Genomic DNA, 15,019 nt, shown 5'->3' with positions numbered 1-15,019 from the left:
CACATTCATTCATCATTATACATAATTCTCTAAAAATGGCTCTTTTAACGAATAGTGAGATTTGTGGAGAAATTATCAGGCAACATTTCATTCAAGTTTACAATCAGAAATTAACCTATGTATAAAAAAAGGAAGCCTGATTAGCTAAATCTTCAGTACTGCAGTACTGCTACTGAAGCATGATTAGCTAAATCTTTACTACTGCTACTGAAGCATGATTAGCTAAATCTTTACTACTGCTACTGAAGCATGATTAGCTAAATCTTTACTACTGCTACTGAAGCATTATTAGTTAAATCTTTACTACTGGTACTGAAGCATGATCAGCTAATTCTTCAGTGCTACTACTGAAGCATGATTAGCTAAATCTTTAGTACTGCTACTGAAGCATGATTAGCTAAATTTTTAGTACTGCTACTGAAGCATGATTAGCTAAGTCTTTAGTACTGCTAATGAAGCATGCTTAGATACATTTTTACTACTGCTACTGAAGCATTATTAGCTAAATCGTTACTACTGGTACTGAAGCATGATTAGCTAAATCTTTACTACTGGTACTGAAGCATGATTAGCTAAATCTTTAGTACTGCTACTGAAGCATGATTAGCTAAATCTTTAGTACTGCTACTGAAGCATGATTAGCTAAATCTTTACTACTGGTACTGAAGCATGATTAGCTAAATCTTTAGTACTGCTACTGAAGCATTATTAGCTAAATCGTTACTACTGGTACTGAAGCATGATTAGCTAAATCTTTACTACTGGTACTGAAGCATGATTAGCTAAATCTTTAGTACTGCTACTGAAGCATGATTAGCTAAATCTTTAGTACTGCTACTGAAGCATGATTAGCTAAATCTTTAGTACTGCTACTGAAGCATGATTAGCTAAATCTTTAGTACTGCTACTGAAGTACTGGTGTCGTTCTCTATAGCTCCGGCTCTGCTCCTCGGGACTGACAAGCGTGATTTCCAGTCTCGTGGTGTGGCCAGGCAGTGCAGCTGAGCTCGGTTTGTGGTTCTGCTGCGGCTGACCGTGACGGGGAAATCAGGCCTGCTTCTCATTCACCACGCTCGACGAGTTCACGGCCCGCTCATCAGCGGAGACGCATCGGTCAGAAAAGGCTGCTTTAGTGTTGAAGGCTACATCTTTTGTCCACATATACCAAATCACTACCGTGTCCGTAGAGACCAACTTAAGTCGTGGAAACGCATAGTTGTCATGGATATTTGTAAACAAGGCCTAGAAGTGGGTATGCTGCATATTCAGATAACCAAATGATGGATGCAATGTCCATCATTGTTTATGCAAAAGAAAAACATGCGAAACAGTGTCAGTAGTGCAAACGGCGCTATTGTGGGTTATTATTTTTTTTGTATTAGTATTTTTGTGTAGGTATTGAAGCTGCTTCTGATACTATTATCAATGGCAGTTTTTTTTAGGCCTGCATTTTGTCTGAGCTAGAGACTGGAAGGATTTTTTTTCTCGATTGCACAATAATTTCTTCTCATGTAACTAAATTCTTTGTAACTGGCAAAAAAATAGCTGTTAAAAGATTCAAATTTAAAATTTTATTCATCTCATTATTTTAATTTTCATTTGTCTACTTGTGGTAAGAGTGTGTTGGCGTGTTGTCTTGCTTATGTAAAATTCATTACTAAATCCTGGAGGCTCAGTATATCATGGCAAACATATTAAATAAAAACATTCAGTAAACAGCAATAAATGTTCGTCAAAGGAAGGTGCCTGTAGGCAAATAGCTAAAGATTACATGCATACACACATGCGCGCACACACACACACACTGCAGAGAAGCTCTTTTTTTGATTGCCTCAAGTCTTTAGCTTCAGAAAGTTATAAAATTATGGTTTTTGTTATGGTCAGACATGAAATTGTACACAATACCAATCTCTGGTGTAAGAGAACATTACCCTCCTACGTTGACCGTTCTAGCGATCCACAGTCATATCAGCTAATATGGTTCTCTCTCCCAGTTCCCGACAGCTTGAGCTTTTGAGCAGTTCTGTGGATGCCGCACGCTGTCCTGTAAAAGTTTGGTGAGTGGAAGATGAGTTCTGGAAAACTACTTTGACTGCTCACAGGCATTTCTTCACTTCAGAATTCTTTAGTTTGCATTTTTTCAGTGCACATTCTCAAATGCAATGACCATTCATACATTTCAATGAATTTTTTTTTTGTTTGTTTTTCATGACTCTGTGGTTTATAATTCATGATCTGAGTCTGCAGATGCTCTGTACTAATGAAAAGCAGTGAATGAATAAAGACCTTAAATATTTGATGTTTTCCCCCAAACACACTTCTTCCACAGGTAACCCTGCAACATAGACACACTCCCAATTTTTTTCTGGAAATAACGAAAACACCACGACGAGAACATTCCTAATGATGTGATGCAAATAAATACTAATATTTTTTGGTGACTGGCAGAAGGTTTTCTTGCTTGTCCAAGTCTGCCTTAAGAGCCCCTGGACTCCCATCAGAATGATTGTGAGCTGGGTGGAGGATGCCCGCTCGGTGGGTGGGCAGTGACGGCTCGGGTAATGCAGCCTGGGCTAAGCTTGCCGTCTCATCTCCTGCCAGAGGTGCGGACAGCGTGTCAAGGGTTCGGGAGTGCGCCCATGACTGTAGTGGAGATGAGGTTGGAGATAGCACTGCATTTTGTGCACGCGGTCTGCCCCCCCCCCCTCACACTCACACACACACACACCGCCCACTTTGGCCTTTCAAACTGGCGCGTGAGACTGCCTCGTATGCCGGAGGCTAGCAGCGGGAGCACCGGAGACGGAGGTCGTCTAGACCGAACGGGCTGCTGTCCGTCAGGCTGGATGTGAGACTGTTTGACCACTGGGGGTTCAACGGGCCCTGTGCAGATTTTTTTTGCTTGTTTCTTTCTTTACTTTGTTTAGTTTTTCTTTTATATCCCTCATACAGATAATTCTGAATTGGGTTAGTCAGTAACCATGGTTTCTCAAATCCAGTCCATCGACTAAGGTTCAGTGATTTCTCTGCTGTAAAATCCCTGATGAGTTTGTTACTTGTGCTAGAGCAAGAAAAATGTTAAACTGTGCCCAGGACTAGATTTGAGAAGTGCAACGATCCCTTTGAGTCACCCTGAAAATGTCCCCCAAATAGATAACAATACCCTTGATCACATTAGCTATCATAAACCTATCACCTGCTTTTCCACACACACACACACACACACACACACACACACACACACACACACACACACACACAGTAGCCCTCTCCTTTCTCTTTACTTTCTCTTACTTTTCCCTTCTGGCCCTGTACATTCAAACTTGTGGGTGTATCACTTTTCGTGTGTGTGTGTGTGTGTGTGTGTGTGTGTTCATTATCACATTAGTTCTCATAACCCCAGCTAGCCTATCACTCTTCCTCGGAATGTTCCAGAAGAAGTTAGGAGTAGAGTTGGAGGCCCCTAAGATGATTACAGAAGCCCAGAAGGAGTTTTGTTCATCCTTCACTCTTCTTTTCCATCCTGTCATTTCTTTTGATCTTTTTCCCTTCCTTCATTCTCCTCCTGCAGGCTTTATTGCCTCACCATATTGAATCACCCTCAGCTTTGGTTTCTTCTGACGAAAAATAAGATTGTCTTCTTTAACAGTGTTTTGCAACTGTGTTGTTTAACCAGATGCTATTCTGCATGTTGTAGAGAAAGTCAGCTGATTTGTTGGGAACTAGTTTGATTTTGGAATATTGATCTGACTGTATAAAAATTTCACTTTTGAAATGGCATAGCTACAAGACTGCATGTATTTAAAAACACCCTCAAGTGTATAAATTTGATATGTTTTGTACAGTCGTCGTTTTAGGGCACTGAAGAATGAGCCGAAGTCTTTCAGATCAGGGTTGGATGCTAAAAAAAGGATCTAAACAAATCTGCTCAGTTCTGGAACAAAGTCCTTTGGGCACATGAGAAACAGAAGGAGAGGAAACAGTCAACAGAGACGCCAAGAACATGTGTAGGTAGACGTGTAATGTGCACCCATCTCTGAGAAAGGCTTGATTTACCTTACTGATGATATGTGTAGGAGGCTGCACAATGAATGCTGATGTCCATAGAAAGGTCTTGTCCATTCATGTATGACCACACACCTCCCAGCATAAATCCCTTGAGAGGTCTTCAAAGACAGAACATGTCTGTCTTTCCTGCTTAAGACAGGCACCTGCTGTGAATCCAAAATGTTGGTGAAATGGTCACCCAAAAGCTTTTAAGGACATTTTTGCAAATGCTGAAATAATGTACATTGTGAATTAGTAGTGGATAATGTAGGTATCATTTTTAAGTGCGATTTCGGCAAAACACGTGAATCCGGTGTTGGTGTTGCAATGTTATTGGTTCGAGTAAGACTTTAAATGTACTTGTCAGATTCAGCATAATTTTACTGACAGAACCTTTTTAAGCTGTTTTTGAAGGAATAACTGTCAAAGTTAACCAGTCTCCCCTGTGTTCTTTCACAAACATAACGAGAAGATAAAAAGTGTATCTCTGAAACCTTTGGGCAGCTAATCATATATAGTTCTCTTAAAATTGTACCAAGCACCATGTTAAGATATCTGAAGAGCTAGCATTAATGTCAAACTAGCACGGTGACAGTTTATGCCTGTTTTTGAAATACATGCAGTTTTGTTAAAGCTCAGTGAATGGAAGTGTTGCAATGTCTGAAATCAGTAACAAGGATCGATTTAACCATTTTCTTGACAGCTGACAGGAGGCAGGTACTTGACAAGAACGTGCTTGACGAGGGTTGAGGGCAGAAACCACAACCGCCTTCGATCCAGGGTCTCGCGGGGAGTGAACGTGTACGCTGACCAAAGAGATGACCCACTGGTCTGGGGGTCAGGGCACACGCATGACTGGTGGTGTGGAGGTTCGAGCCCGGGAGTAGTTGCTACGCTCGGCCGTAATAAAAGCATGAGGAAGAAAAATAAAAGAGAAATAATAGTAATATCAGTTGTGTGTGTTGACAGCCCTGAGCTAAAGTTCTTGTGGTATACAGAATTCATGTGCTCCCTGAAAGCAAGAAATGGGAAAAGAACAGCAATCCCTGTCAGAGACTGACTGCTGGTTATATTGAAACACTTCAGTGAATAAGGTCACGTTCCTGGTGTCCTTGAATAAAGCTGCTGTTCTTGGCCTCTTCCAAAGGACCAAGCAGAAGATAAATGTTAATGCTCAGTATTTAATGGTTGCATTTCTCGGTATGGTTAAAAAAAGATCAATGCACCAGGAGATTTCTGCTGTCCCGAGGCTTTGTGTGTGAAGAAGTTAAATAGCCTAGTTTTCTGGATGAGTAAAGTAAAATGCATGCATGACGATGTTCACTCACTGGCCACTTTATCAGGTACGTCGTGCTAGTACCGGGTTGGACCCCCTTTTGCCTTCAGAACTGCCTTAATCCTTCGTGGCATTAGATTCAACAAGGTACTGGAAACATTCCTCAGAGAGTCTGGTCCATATTGACATGATAACATCACACATTTGCTGCAGATTTGTCAGCTGCACATCCATGATGTGAATCTCCCGTTCCACCACATCCCAAATGTGCTCTATTGGATTGAGTGGATTTTTGGATTGGGTGCTGGAGCCAATCCCAGCATCCCCGGGCGAAGGCAGGGTTCACCATGGGCAGGTCACCAGTCCACTGTATGGGCAACACACATGCACGCACTCACACCTATGGGCAATCTAGAGTGACCGATCAACCTACCATGCATGTCTTCAGACTGTGGGAGGAAACCGGAGTACCCAGAGAAAACCCACACAGGCACAGGGAGAACATGCAAACTCCACACAGAGCAGACCAGACCGAGAATCGAACCCAGACTGCCTAGCTGTGAGGCGACAATGCTAACCACCACACCACCATGCTTTTTCAGACCATTGTTTGTAAACCCTAGAGATGGTTGTACGTGAAAATCCCAGTAGATCAGCAGTTTCTGAAATACTCAGACCAGCCTGTCTGGCACCAACAACCATGCCATGTTCACTTAAATCACCTTTCTTCCCCATTCTGATGCTTGGTTTGATCTGCAGCAGATCGTCTTGGCCATGTCTACATGCCTAAATGCATTGAGTTGCTACCATGTGATTGGCTGATTCGATATTTGCGTTAATGAGCAGTTGGACAGGTGTACCTAATAACGTGGCCAGTGAGTGTATGTCTGAATGGGACACCACGTCTTTTATTAATGGATTTAGTTATTATGAAGCCGTTCCACTGCAGACCAATGCATTTTGGGTCGAGCAAATTGCATGTGTGTAAAACCCAAAGTTTCTGATGATGCAGGTCCTGTTGTCCCCCTGGGGGGAAACACACAGCATGTGTGAGAGTCTCAGTACATGTGAGAGTCTCAGCACGTGTGAGAGTCTCAGTACATGTGAGAATCTCAGCACGTGTGAGAGTCTCAGCACGTGTGAGAGTCTCAGCACGTGAGAGAGTCAGCACGTGTGAGAGAGTCAGCACGTGTGAGAGTCTCAACACGTGTGAGAGTCTCAGCACGTGTGAGAGTCTCAGTACGTGTGAGAGTCTCAGTACGTGTGAGAGTCTCAGCATGTGTGAGAGTCTCAGTACATGTGAGAGTTTCAGCACGTGTGAGAGAGTCAACTTGTGAAACCTGAGTGAACAGTTGTGTGGGCTGTAACAGGCGAGGGAGAATAAAGATTCCTTACAACCTTGGCCCACTAATTATGCTAGTTCTCTGGATAATTTAACCACCCCTCCTCTGTTTCTCTCTCTACCTCTCCTTCTCTACCACTCCTTCTCTACCACTCCTTCTCCACCACTCCTTCTCCACCTCTCCTCCTCCACCTCTCCTCCTCTACCTCTCATTCTCTACCTCTCCTCCTCTACATTTCATTCTCTACCTCTCCTCCACCTCTCCTTCACTTCTTATCCTCCACCTCTCATCCTCTACTTCTCCTCCACCTCTCCACCTCCACCTCTCCTTCTCCATCTCTCCTCCTGAGTTGCAGCTGCATGTATATAGGTCAGAGATTTTTTGTGTTTTACATTTGGGTGTGACTTGCCTTCTTGGGCAGGGAAGAATCTGCATGCCTCGGTAAAATGGTCCGTTTGTGTAGCAGGATGACAGCACTGTGTCTCTGGAAGACACACGCACACTGTATCTTACCCAGTGCTAATAAGTGGGCCTGCGTGCATGAAATTGATTAACTTTGGCAGGCTGCACCAAATGACTGACCTGCTTGTCTTAGACACTCGCATGATCGATTGAGCAAAGTGCTGATCGTGCCACATGTGACTTGGAGAGACGTCCTTGCTGAAGGGAAAGTGCAGTGTGTCTGCAGTGTGTTGTGAGTGGTCCTGTAGGGCTGTGTCTGCAGTGTGTTGTGAGTGGTCCTGTAGGGCTGTGTCTGCAGTGTGTTGTGTGTGGTCCTGTAGGGCTGTGTCTGCAGTGTGTTGTGTGTGGTCCTGTAGGGCTGTGTCTGCAGTGTGTTGTGTGTGGTCCTGTAGGGCTGTGTCTGCAGTGTGTTGTGTGTGGTCCTGTAGGGCTGTGTCTGCAGTGTGTTGTGAGTGGTCCTGTAGGGCTGTGTCTGCAGTGTGTTGTGTGTGGTCCTGTAGGGCTGTGTCTGCAGTGTGTTGTGAGTGGTCCTGTAGGGCTGTGTCTGCAGTGTGTTGTGTGTGGTCCTGTAGGGCTGTGTCTGCAGTGTGTTGTGTGTGGTCCTGTAGGGCTGTGTCTGCAGTGTGTTGTGTGTGGTCCTGTAGGGCTGTGTCTGCAGTGTGTTGTGTGTGGTCCTGTAGGGCTGTGTCTGCAGTGTGTTGTGTGTGGTCCTGTAGGGCTGTCTTCCTACCCCAATCCCATAAGAGGCCGTTTTTTTGTGTGCAAAGCCTTGTAGGTTTAGATTGTTTATCTATTAACACAATCTCTTGTAGTTGTGTATCAGGGGGGATTGGATTTCTTTTAGAAGTGCCATGTCTGGCCTCTCTCAGATGTGTTTTGCTTGTCTGCTGTCTAAGTCAATCTCTGCATAGTGGTTGTGTCTTTGTACATTTTCCCACTTGTGTACAGTGGACTATCCTGAACTCAAAGACATGTTCAGTGGCTTTTAGATGGGATCGCACTCTGCGATATTGGGATTGTTCAGAGTCATAAGCTTGGAACACTCCTTGTCCTAATTTCAGATCTAGCATCGGACCCAACATTAAACAGCATGTTCAATTGCAGAGATAAGTTCAAAGCAGGCAGCCTACTTATTTCCCCCACGCTGATGGACTCGGCCAAAAATGATCTTACCTGTGGTGGTTCATTACTTTTTTATAATGAAACACTTTTTGTTTGCAAATCTTTGTGAAATAAGAGTTTTTTAATAATGGATAGAAATGGTGAAGCGTAGAGACAATGAAATGTGTCAAACATTTACATACTGACCTTTGCACTGACTCCATTTAGAAAATAAGCCATTAGCCCTATGATTGGTTTCATGTCTTTGTTTTCATTTGCAGTCTGTTTGTTATTGCTGAAGGCTGAATTTCCTCTTGGGTGCAGTCCATCTGTCTGTCTGTAATAACAGAAGCAGCTAACACTATATTAATACCAGTGTTGTATAACGCCGGTATCACAGAGTACAACGTGCCTGCAGGATCATGTAGAAATCTGCTTCGCATTTTGCACTCGACAGTTTCACCTGGAACTTCTCTGACTTGTGCTTCAGATCTGGTGATTGAGAAGACTGGGAAGAAGAAGTGACTTCATCCCGGTGCCTGTAGCCATTCTTAAGCTTCATTCAGCATCGCCCGTGGGGCCCAGCTCGTCCCTGCTTTTGTGAGGATCGTGATGGAGCTGTGTCTGACTGTAGCTTGGCCTGTGTACAGTAACACAGTTTACACACACCATCTCTTCCTGAGGTGGCTGTCTGTCATCACGGAGCCATTTCTGGGTTTAACGGATGAACCGGTGGTGGGAAGGCTCGCTGGTCTCCAAATGTAATTTCTTTATATACAAACAAAAAGAAAAGCAGCAGAATCTTGTTCAAGTTGCCAGGCCTCGAGGGTTTTGGGTTTTCTGCTCTTTCACTTGTGCTTTTAATAATTTTTGGATGCTGGCATCAAAAGTCAGACTACATAGATTTCAGTCCTGTGACTCAGAATCAACAAGTACTCGGTGAGACTGGATCACGAATTCGGTTTTTGAGGCCATAGTTTTATGCAAATTCCCAGCTTCTCATTTAAGTGTCTTGCGAGTGCTGGTAATCTTCGTCTTGCAACCAGTCTGACGCTTCGATGATGCAATTTGGAACAAGTCAGTCTTTCAAACTTTTCCCCTTGTCTCATTAGCAAAATCATTTTGCAGTTTTCATGAGTATTTCCACTCTTTGTCCCTTTGAAAAAAACCAACATATGTTGTCACAGTTCAATTATAGCTGCTGACTGCCTGTAATGATTATATTTACTTATTTGTTTATCTTTGCTTATTTTCTGTGCTGATTTTATTGTTTTGTCTACCCTTTTGCACATTTTTATTTCGAAACATAACCAGATACAGGCGTGTTTGATTGGCCACACCAGAGAAAAAAATTACTCATTGATTTTAGGCCTCGGTTGTTGGTATAAGATCTCATCCAGGGCTGCATATGAGAGTCTCATTTGGGTTGCTAGGCAATCAGGACCATGGCGATTTTGGAACTAGCCTCATTTCTCCATCACCTGTAAGAGGAACAACAGTGTTTGCTTTGACAACAGCGTCAAGCATGTGTGAAGTGATGTCAGTAATGCCTTAATTTACTGAAGTCAAAATTCCAGACTATTCTCTGCTCTGGCTTTGAGATGATGGAATGATCTTCCACTAGCTGCTTGGACTGCAGAGTCTCTTCCCATCTTCAAACGTTGACTCTGAATGCTCACCTGTTTCTTGAGAACTTACGTGACCACTAACACAGAGGGAGACCAGAGTCCAGTTCACCAAATGTGGGACAAAAATTAAGCTTGTGTGGGACAATGTGGGATATCGGTGCATTGAGGAAAAACTAAACATCTCTATTCTGCCCGTTAGCTTCTAACATTAGTACGCTTTGCCATCTGGTTGATTCAGTAGCACATTACAGACTGCACATAAAAACGTGCCTTAACATGCTTTAAATGGTTTTACAAAAGCTTTCGTCTCTTTTCTCTTTCTTCTATTTCTTTTCTTTCCTCTTTCTTCTCTTTCCTTTCTTTTCTCTCTTTTCTCTCTTTCCACTCTTTCCTTTCTTTCCTCTCTTCCCTCCATCTCTTGTGCAGCATGACAGTGCCGTTCTGTCCTGACTGGTATTGTCGTGTTGGTGGCTGTACCCTTTACCTGCGTCCGGGTTCCCGTTTGATTGACAGGGTCAAACAGTCCCACTCCCTGTCAACAGCTCTCACTGCTCTCTCAACACAGCCAAATGATAAATGCCAGATTAGAAAACACGCATTTCAAATCTGGAGTCTGGCCGTCAATAACAAAGTGGGGCAACGTCTCGATTTGCGGGACGTGTGAAAGTACCAAAGTGGGACATCTGGTCACCCTCCTAACTCAGCAGATAGCACTAGTCCTTGCTTTTTAAATTGTATGTTTATCTGTCAGTTGTTATTTGCACTTTTAAGTCTTCATTCCTGTTAAAGTGAGCCTATTTAATTGAAATACTATGTAATGGCATTGGTTCCTGTAGTTTAATAGACTGGCTCTAGAGTATCTTGAATTCTGACCTAGTCTTAGTCTTAACATGTTGCATTTGCAGCGCATAAACTGACCACAAGAACACTGCACACACTGCAAATTCGGATGCTCCTGTATTTGTGAAGAAATCCTTGCTCATCAGTTGCAGTATAACATCCATCACCACATCTTACTTCACTACTGACGTGCTTTTGAAATCGAACACAAAATTGTGCACCATGTTTCAGCCATTTTTATTTCTGCCTGCACACACCTGAATGAGGCATCCACCCTCGCTGTAAACGTCCTGTGGACTGTACTGTGGAATAGGAACTTCCTGAACTAAAAAAATGAAAAGTCTAATAATCTTTGTCTGCTATAAAGTTACAAAGTCCATGAATAGTGTCAATTGCCTTGCTCTCAATTCATTTTCTGGAGTAAGAAGTAATTTATATCACTACGGTACACCATTCTGTGTGGATGTTTAAAGTGTTTTAGAGTATTTTAAATGCATTATTCCATTAATTTATTTTTACCCGAATGCTTGAAAAACCATGTATTCCTGTCACTATTCATTTATTTATTTGCAAATGTTCCTGTAATATGCTTTTAGACTTCAGACTTCCCCCTGGTCCTTAGGAGAGACTGACAGTCGTTTCCCCTCTGTGCTGTGTCACCTCCTCTAGTGCGCACACACACACACACACACACACACACACACACACACACACACACACACACACACACACACGACAGGTTGGGGAGAGAGCTTGAGACTGATCAACCCCCAGCAAATTAAAACCTCACTAATTAGCCTGACTGTCACTCTTAAGTGCCGTGATAAAACTGTGTGTGTGTGTGTGTGTGTCGGTTGGTGTGTGTCTGTGTCACACTATTTTGGTAGTTCAGAGAGGTTGCGATGTTGCCCCTTCCTGACTGACATCCTGCCCCTGACAGACGTCCACACAATTTCCTCTCAAACTTTACTCATTAGCTCAACCTTCAACTTCTCAAGGACAAGATGACTGAGGAATGGAGTACACAGGTACAGAAACCTGATTAAGGAGTCATTAATGGGAAAGTTGTGAATTATTTGTGCTCTGCAAAGATATGTAGAAGGCTGTGAAAGAACTGATATTGTACGGCTGCATAATTGATACATGGCTTTTGATGAAAAATTTGGCAAGATTCATTTTTCAAAATCACTAATCTGTATTGTTTACCCTCTCCAAAGAATTTGGAGTTTTCAGCAAGGCCTGCCTAGTGGCAAAATAAGTTATCCAACCCCTCCTCACACACCAGAACCATCCCTGACACACACACACACACCCCAAATGTAACCACTTCTATGGTTAGTAAAAAAAACAACAACTTTGGTTTGTAATTAAGGTCATTCTCTTGTGTTCAACATGACTTGCATTATGTAAAAAGTCCTGTACTGTATTTCATGTTTAGCGTTCTTTTAATTTAAGAACAACACAACAATCAGAGAGTAGCATTTAGAAAAATAGAAACTTAATTTGCTTCCCTCTGTACAAGCAAATACTCTTCAGCACATTCACAGTAATGAATAATGCACTTTGTCAGATTAATGGAACAGCAACATCTACCTCACCCAGTTTACCTCACCCAGTTTACCTCACCCAGTTTACCTCACCCAGTTTACCTCACCCAGTCTACCTCACCCAGTTTACCTCAACCAGTCTACCTCACCCAGTTTACCTCACCCAGTTTACCTCACCCAGTCTACCTCACCCAGTTTACCTCACCCAGTTTACCTCACCCAGTCTACCTCACCCAGTTTACCTCAACCAGTCTACCTCACCCAGTTTACCTCACCCAGTTTACCTCACCCAGTCTACCTCACCCAGTTTACCTCAACCAGTCTACCTCACCCAGTTTACCTCACCCAGTCTACCTCACCCAGTTTACCTCACCCAGTCTACCTCACCCAGTTTACCTCACCCAGTTTACCTCACCCAGTCTACCTCACCCAGTTTACCTCACCCAGTCTACCTCACCCAGTCTACCTCACCCAGTCTACCTCAACCAGTCTACCTCACCCAGTTTACCTCAACCAGTCTACCTCACCCAGTCTACCTCACCCAGTCTACCTCACCCAGTTTACCTCACCCAGTCTACCTCACCCAGTCTACCTCACCCAGTCTACCTCACCCAGTTTACCTCACCCAGTCTACCTCACCCAGTCTACCTCACAGCTGTCCACGTCCACATTTTATCAATCAAATACCAGTTCAGTTCATTGTTAACTGCATATTCTCATTCTATTTTAGCATAATCTACTAGCCATTCAAACTCTGTGGGTATGGTCAGCGCATGTCTATGTATAAATAAATTAAGCAGCTGCGTGATTTTAGCTCTTTTATTAGGCTAAACTCGAGCCTCATTATCATGGCAGAGTGGTAACACACATACACAGAACATGAAAGAGTTTTGTTTCTCAGTTGGCCCCAGACTCGCAACTGAACTTCACTTTTATTCTCTTGCTGTCATCTCCTTCTTTTCTTCTCTGGTGTTTTGACTTTGTGTGACCATGTGAGACAGGAACACCTAGCTGCACCACGCTGTGTGTTATCTCCATAGGTGGGGCAAGAAGATGCTCAAAACAGGAAGCTTTTTTGATTCGTTGTTTGGTTAGCAGGGCACTAGCAGTTCTGAACCATACGATTAGCCTTTTAGCTTTTCGCATTCAATTATTCAGAATTATGTTCTCCCTTGTTTTGAAGCAATTTCCTTTGTATTTGTTGCATTGAACTCTTCACCTGAGTCTAGTTTAGTGTTAGTTTTGATCATGTGAGAGTCATGTGAAACACCCCTATGTCCCGATTTCCAGTGGTGTTCAGGACAGCACGAGACGGAGGACGGGCACCTACACTTCTGAAGCAGGCCTGACCTCTGACCTCATGACCTTGTGCACTCGTGTTTCCATGGTTCCTTTGTTTTCTGAATTCCATATTTTGGAGAGCCAAATGCGTGCAAAAATGCGTTGTATGTGTGCAAAAAGTGCAAGGTGAAAATTTCTCAAGGTGAAAATGTCCCATGGTCCTGTGGGACATTTTTCTTTCTTTTTTCTTTTCAAATCTGGTAGTAGTCAACCACTTTGCCCACAACTGCAGTAGCTTGGTTTCCTTTATAGCACAACAAGGTCAGATGTGCTGTTGAAATAGGGTAGTTACTGTGCTACTCATAGAGTGGAGATAGAGTCTTCAAGTCGGTCTGTTCTTGTTTTGCACAAAGCGGGGGTCGTCTTTCCCGAAGTGAAGTCACTCTCTGAACTCAAAGACTTTATTGGTTAAGACTGTTGACATTGCAACGGTAAGATCATTACATCAGACAAGCCTACCTTTGTGAAACATTTCTTGTTGTCCGTTTAGTTATTCATATTCATGTTTTCTCTCCGGCACAATGTACATGTAGAATAAGTAATATGTAGTCAGCTGTAATTCACAGAGAGTATTGGAATAAAATCAATGAAAAATAGATTCAAAATAGATCATATGGAAAATGGAAAAGACGTGTCGATGTTCCAATAAACCTCAATATTCTTTTAAACCAAACCATGCACAGTGAAGGTGTAACGTGTGCACAGTGAAGGTGTAACGTGTGCACAGTGAAAGTGTAAAGATCTGGAATGTCGACTCCTTTCCAGTGATGTGTCACTATGGATGTTCAATTTATATAGCACCTTTCAAGATACCCAAGGCCACTTAACAATTTTAACACAGGTACAAGTCCTACACAACCAATCACACACCGGTGAGAAGCGGCAGCCAATCACACACAGCGTACTCTCTACTGGGATCCACAGCCCCCTGGGGGACTGAATGGGGTGCAGGAAGGGGAGAGAGGACAGACCCTAGTGGCAGAGCACCATCCACCACTGGGCATACAAGCACACACACATTCATGCACAGACACTCAGACAACTGCTTTTTATTGAACAGAGAGACACATTCAGGGAGAATTTGTCAGGGACTGCCAATTTACCAAACCTCCATGTTTTTGGACTGTGGGAGGAAACCGGAGATCCCGGAGGAAACCCACACAGACATGGGGAGAACATGGAAACTCCACTCAGATAGGGACTTGAACCCAAGACCCCAGTGCTGAGAGGCAAATGTGCTAACCACCAAGCCACCGTGTTGCCCACTTTACATTTTTCTGTCAAACAGCATTTATTATTATTATTTGTGCAATACTTTTACCACCCCTTGGCTTTTTATTGTTTACTGTTAGTTACTGTTAATTACTGTTAATACAACTGCACAACTGTTCATAGCATATAGCATATTTATTACATATCTATTCTGTATATATC

This window comes from Brachyhypopomus gauderio, chromosome 20, assembly GCF_052324685.1.
Source record: "Brachyhypopomus gauderio isolate BG-103 chromosome 20, BGAUD_0.2, whole genome shotgun sequence".
NCBI lineage: Eukaryota > Metazoa > Chordata > Actinopteri > Gymnotiformes > Hypopomidae > Brachyhypopomus > Brachyhypopomus gauderio.
Note: the sequence above shows the minus strand (reverse complement) of the source record.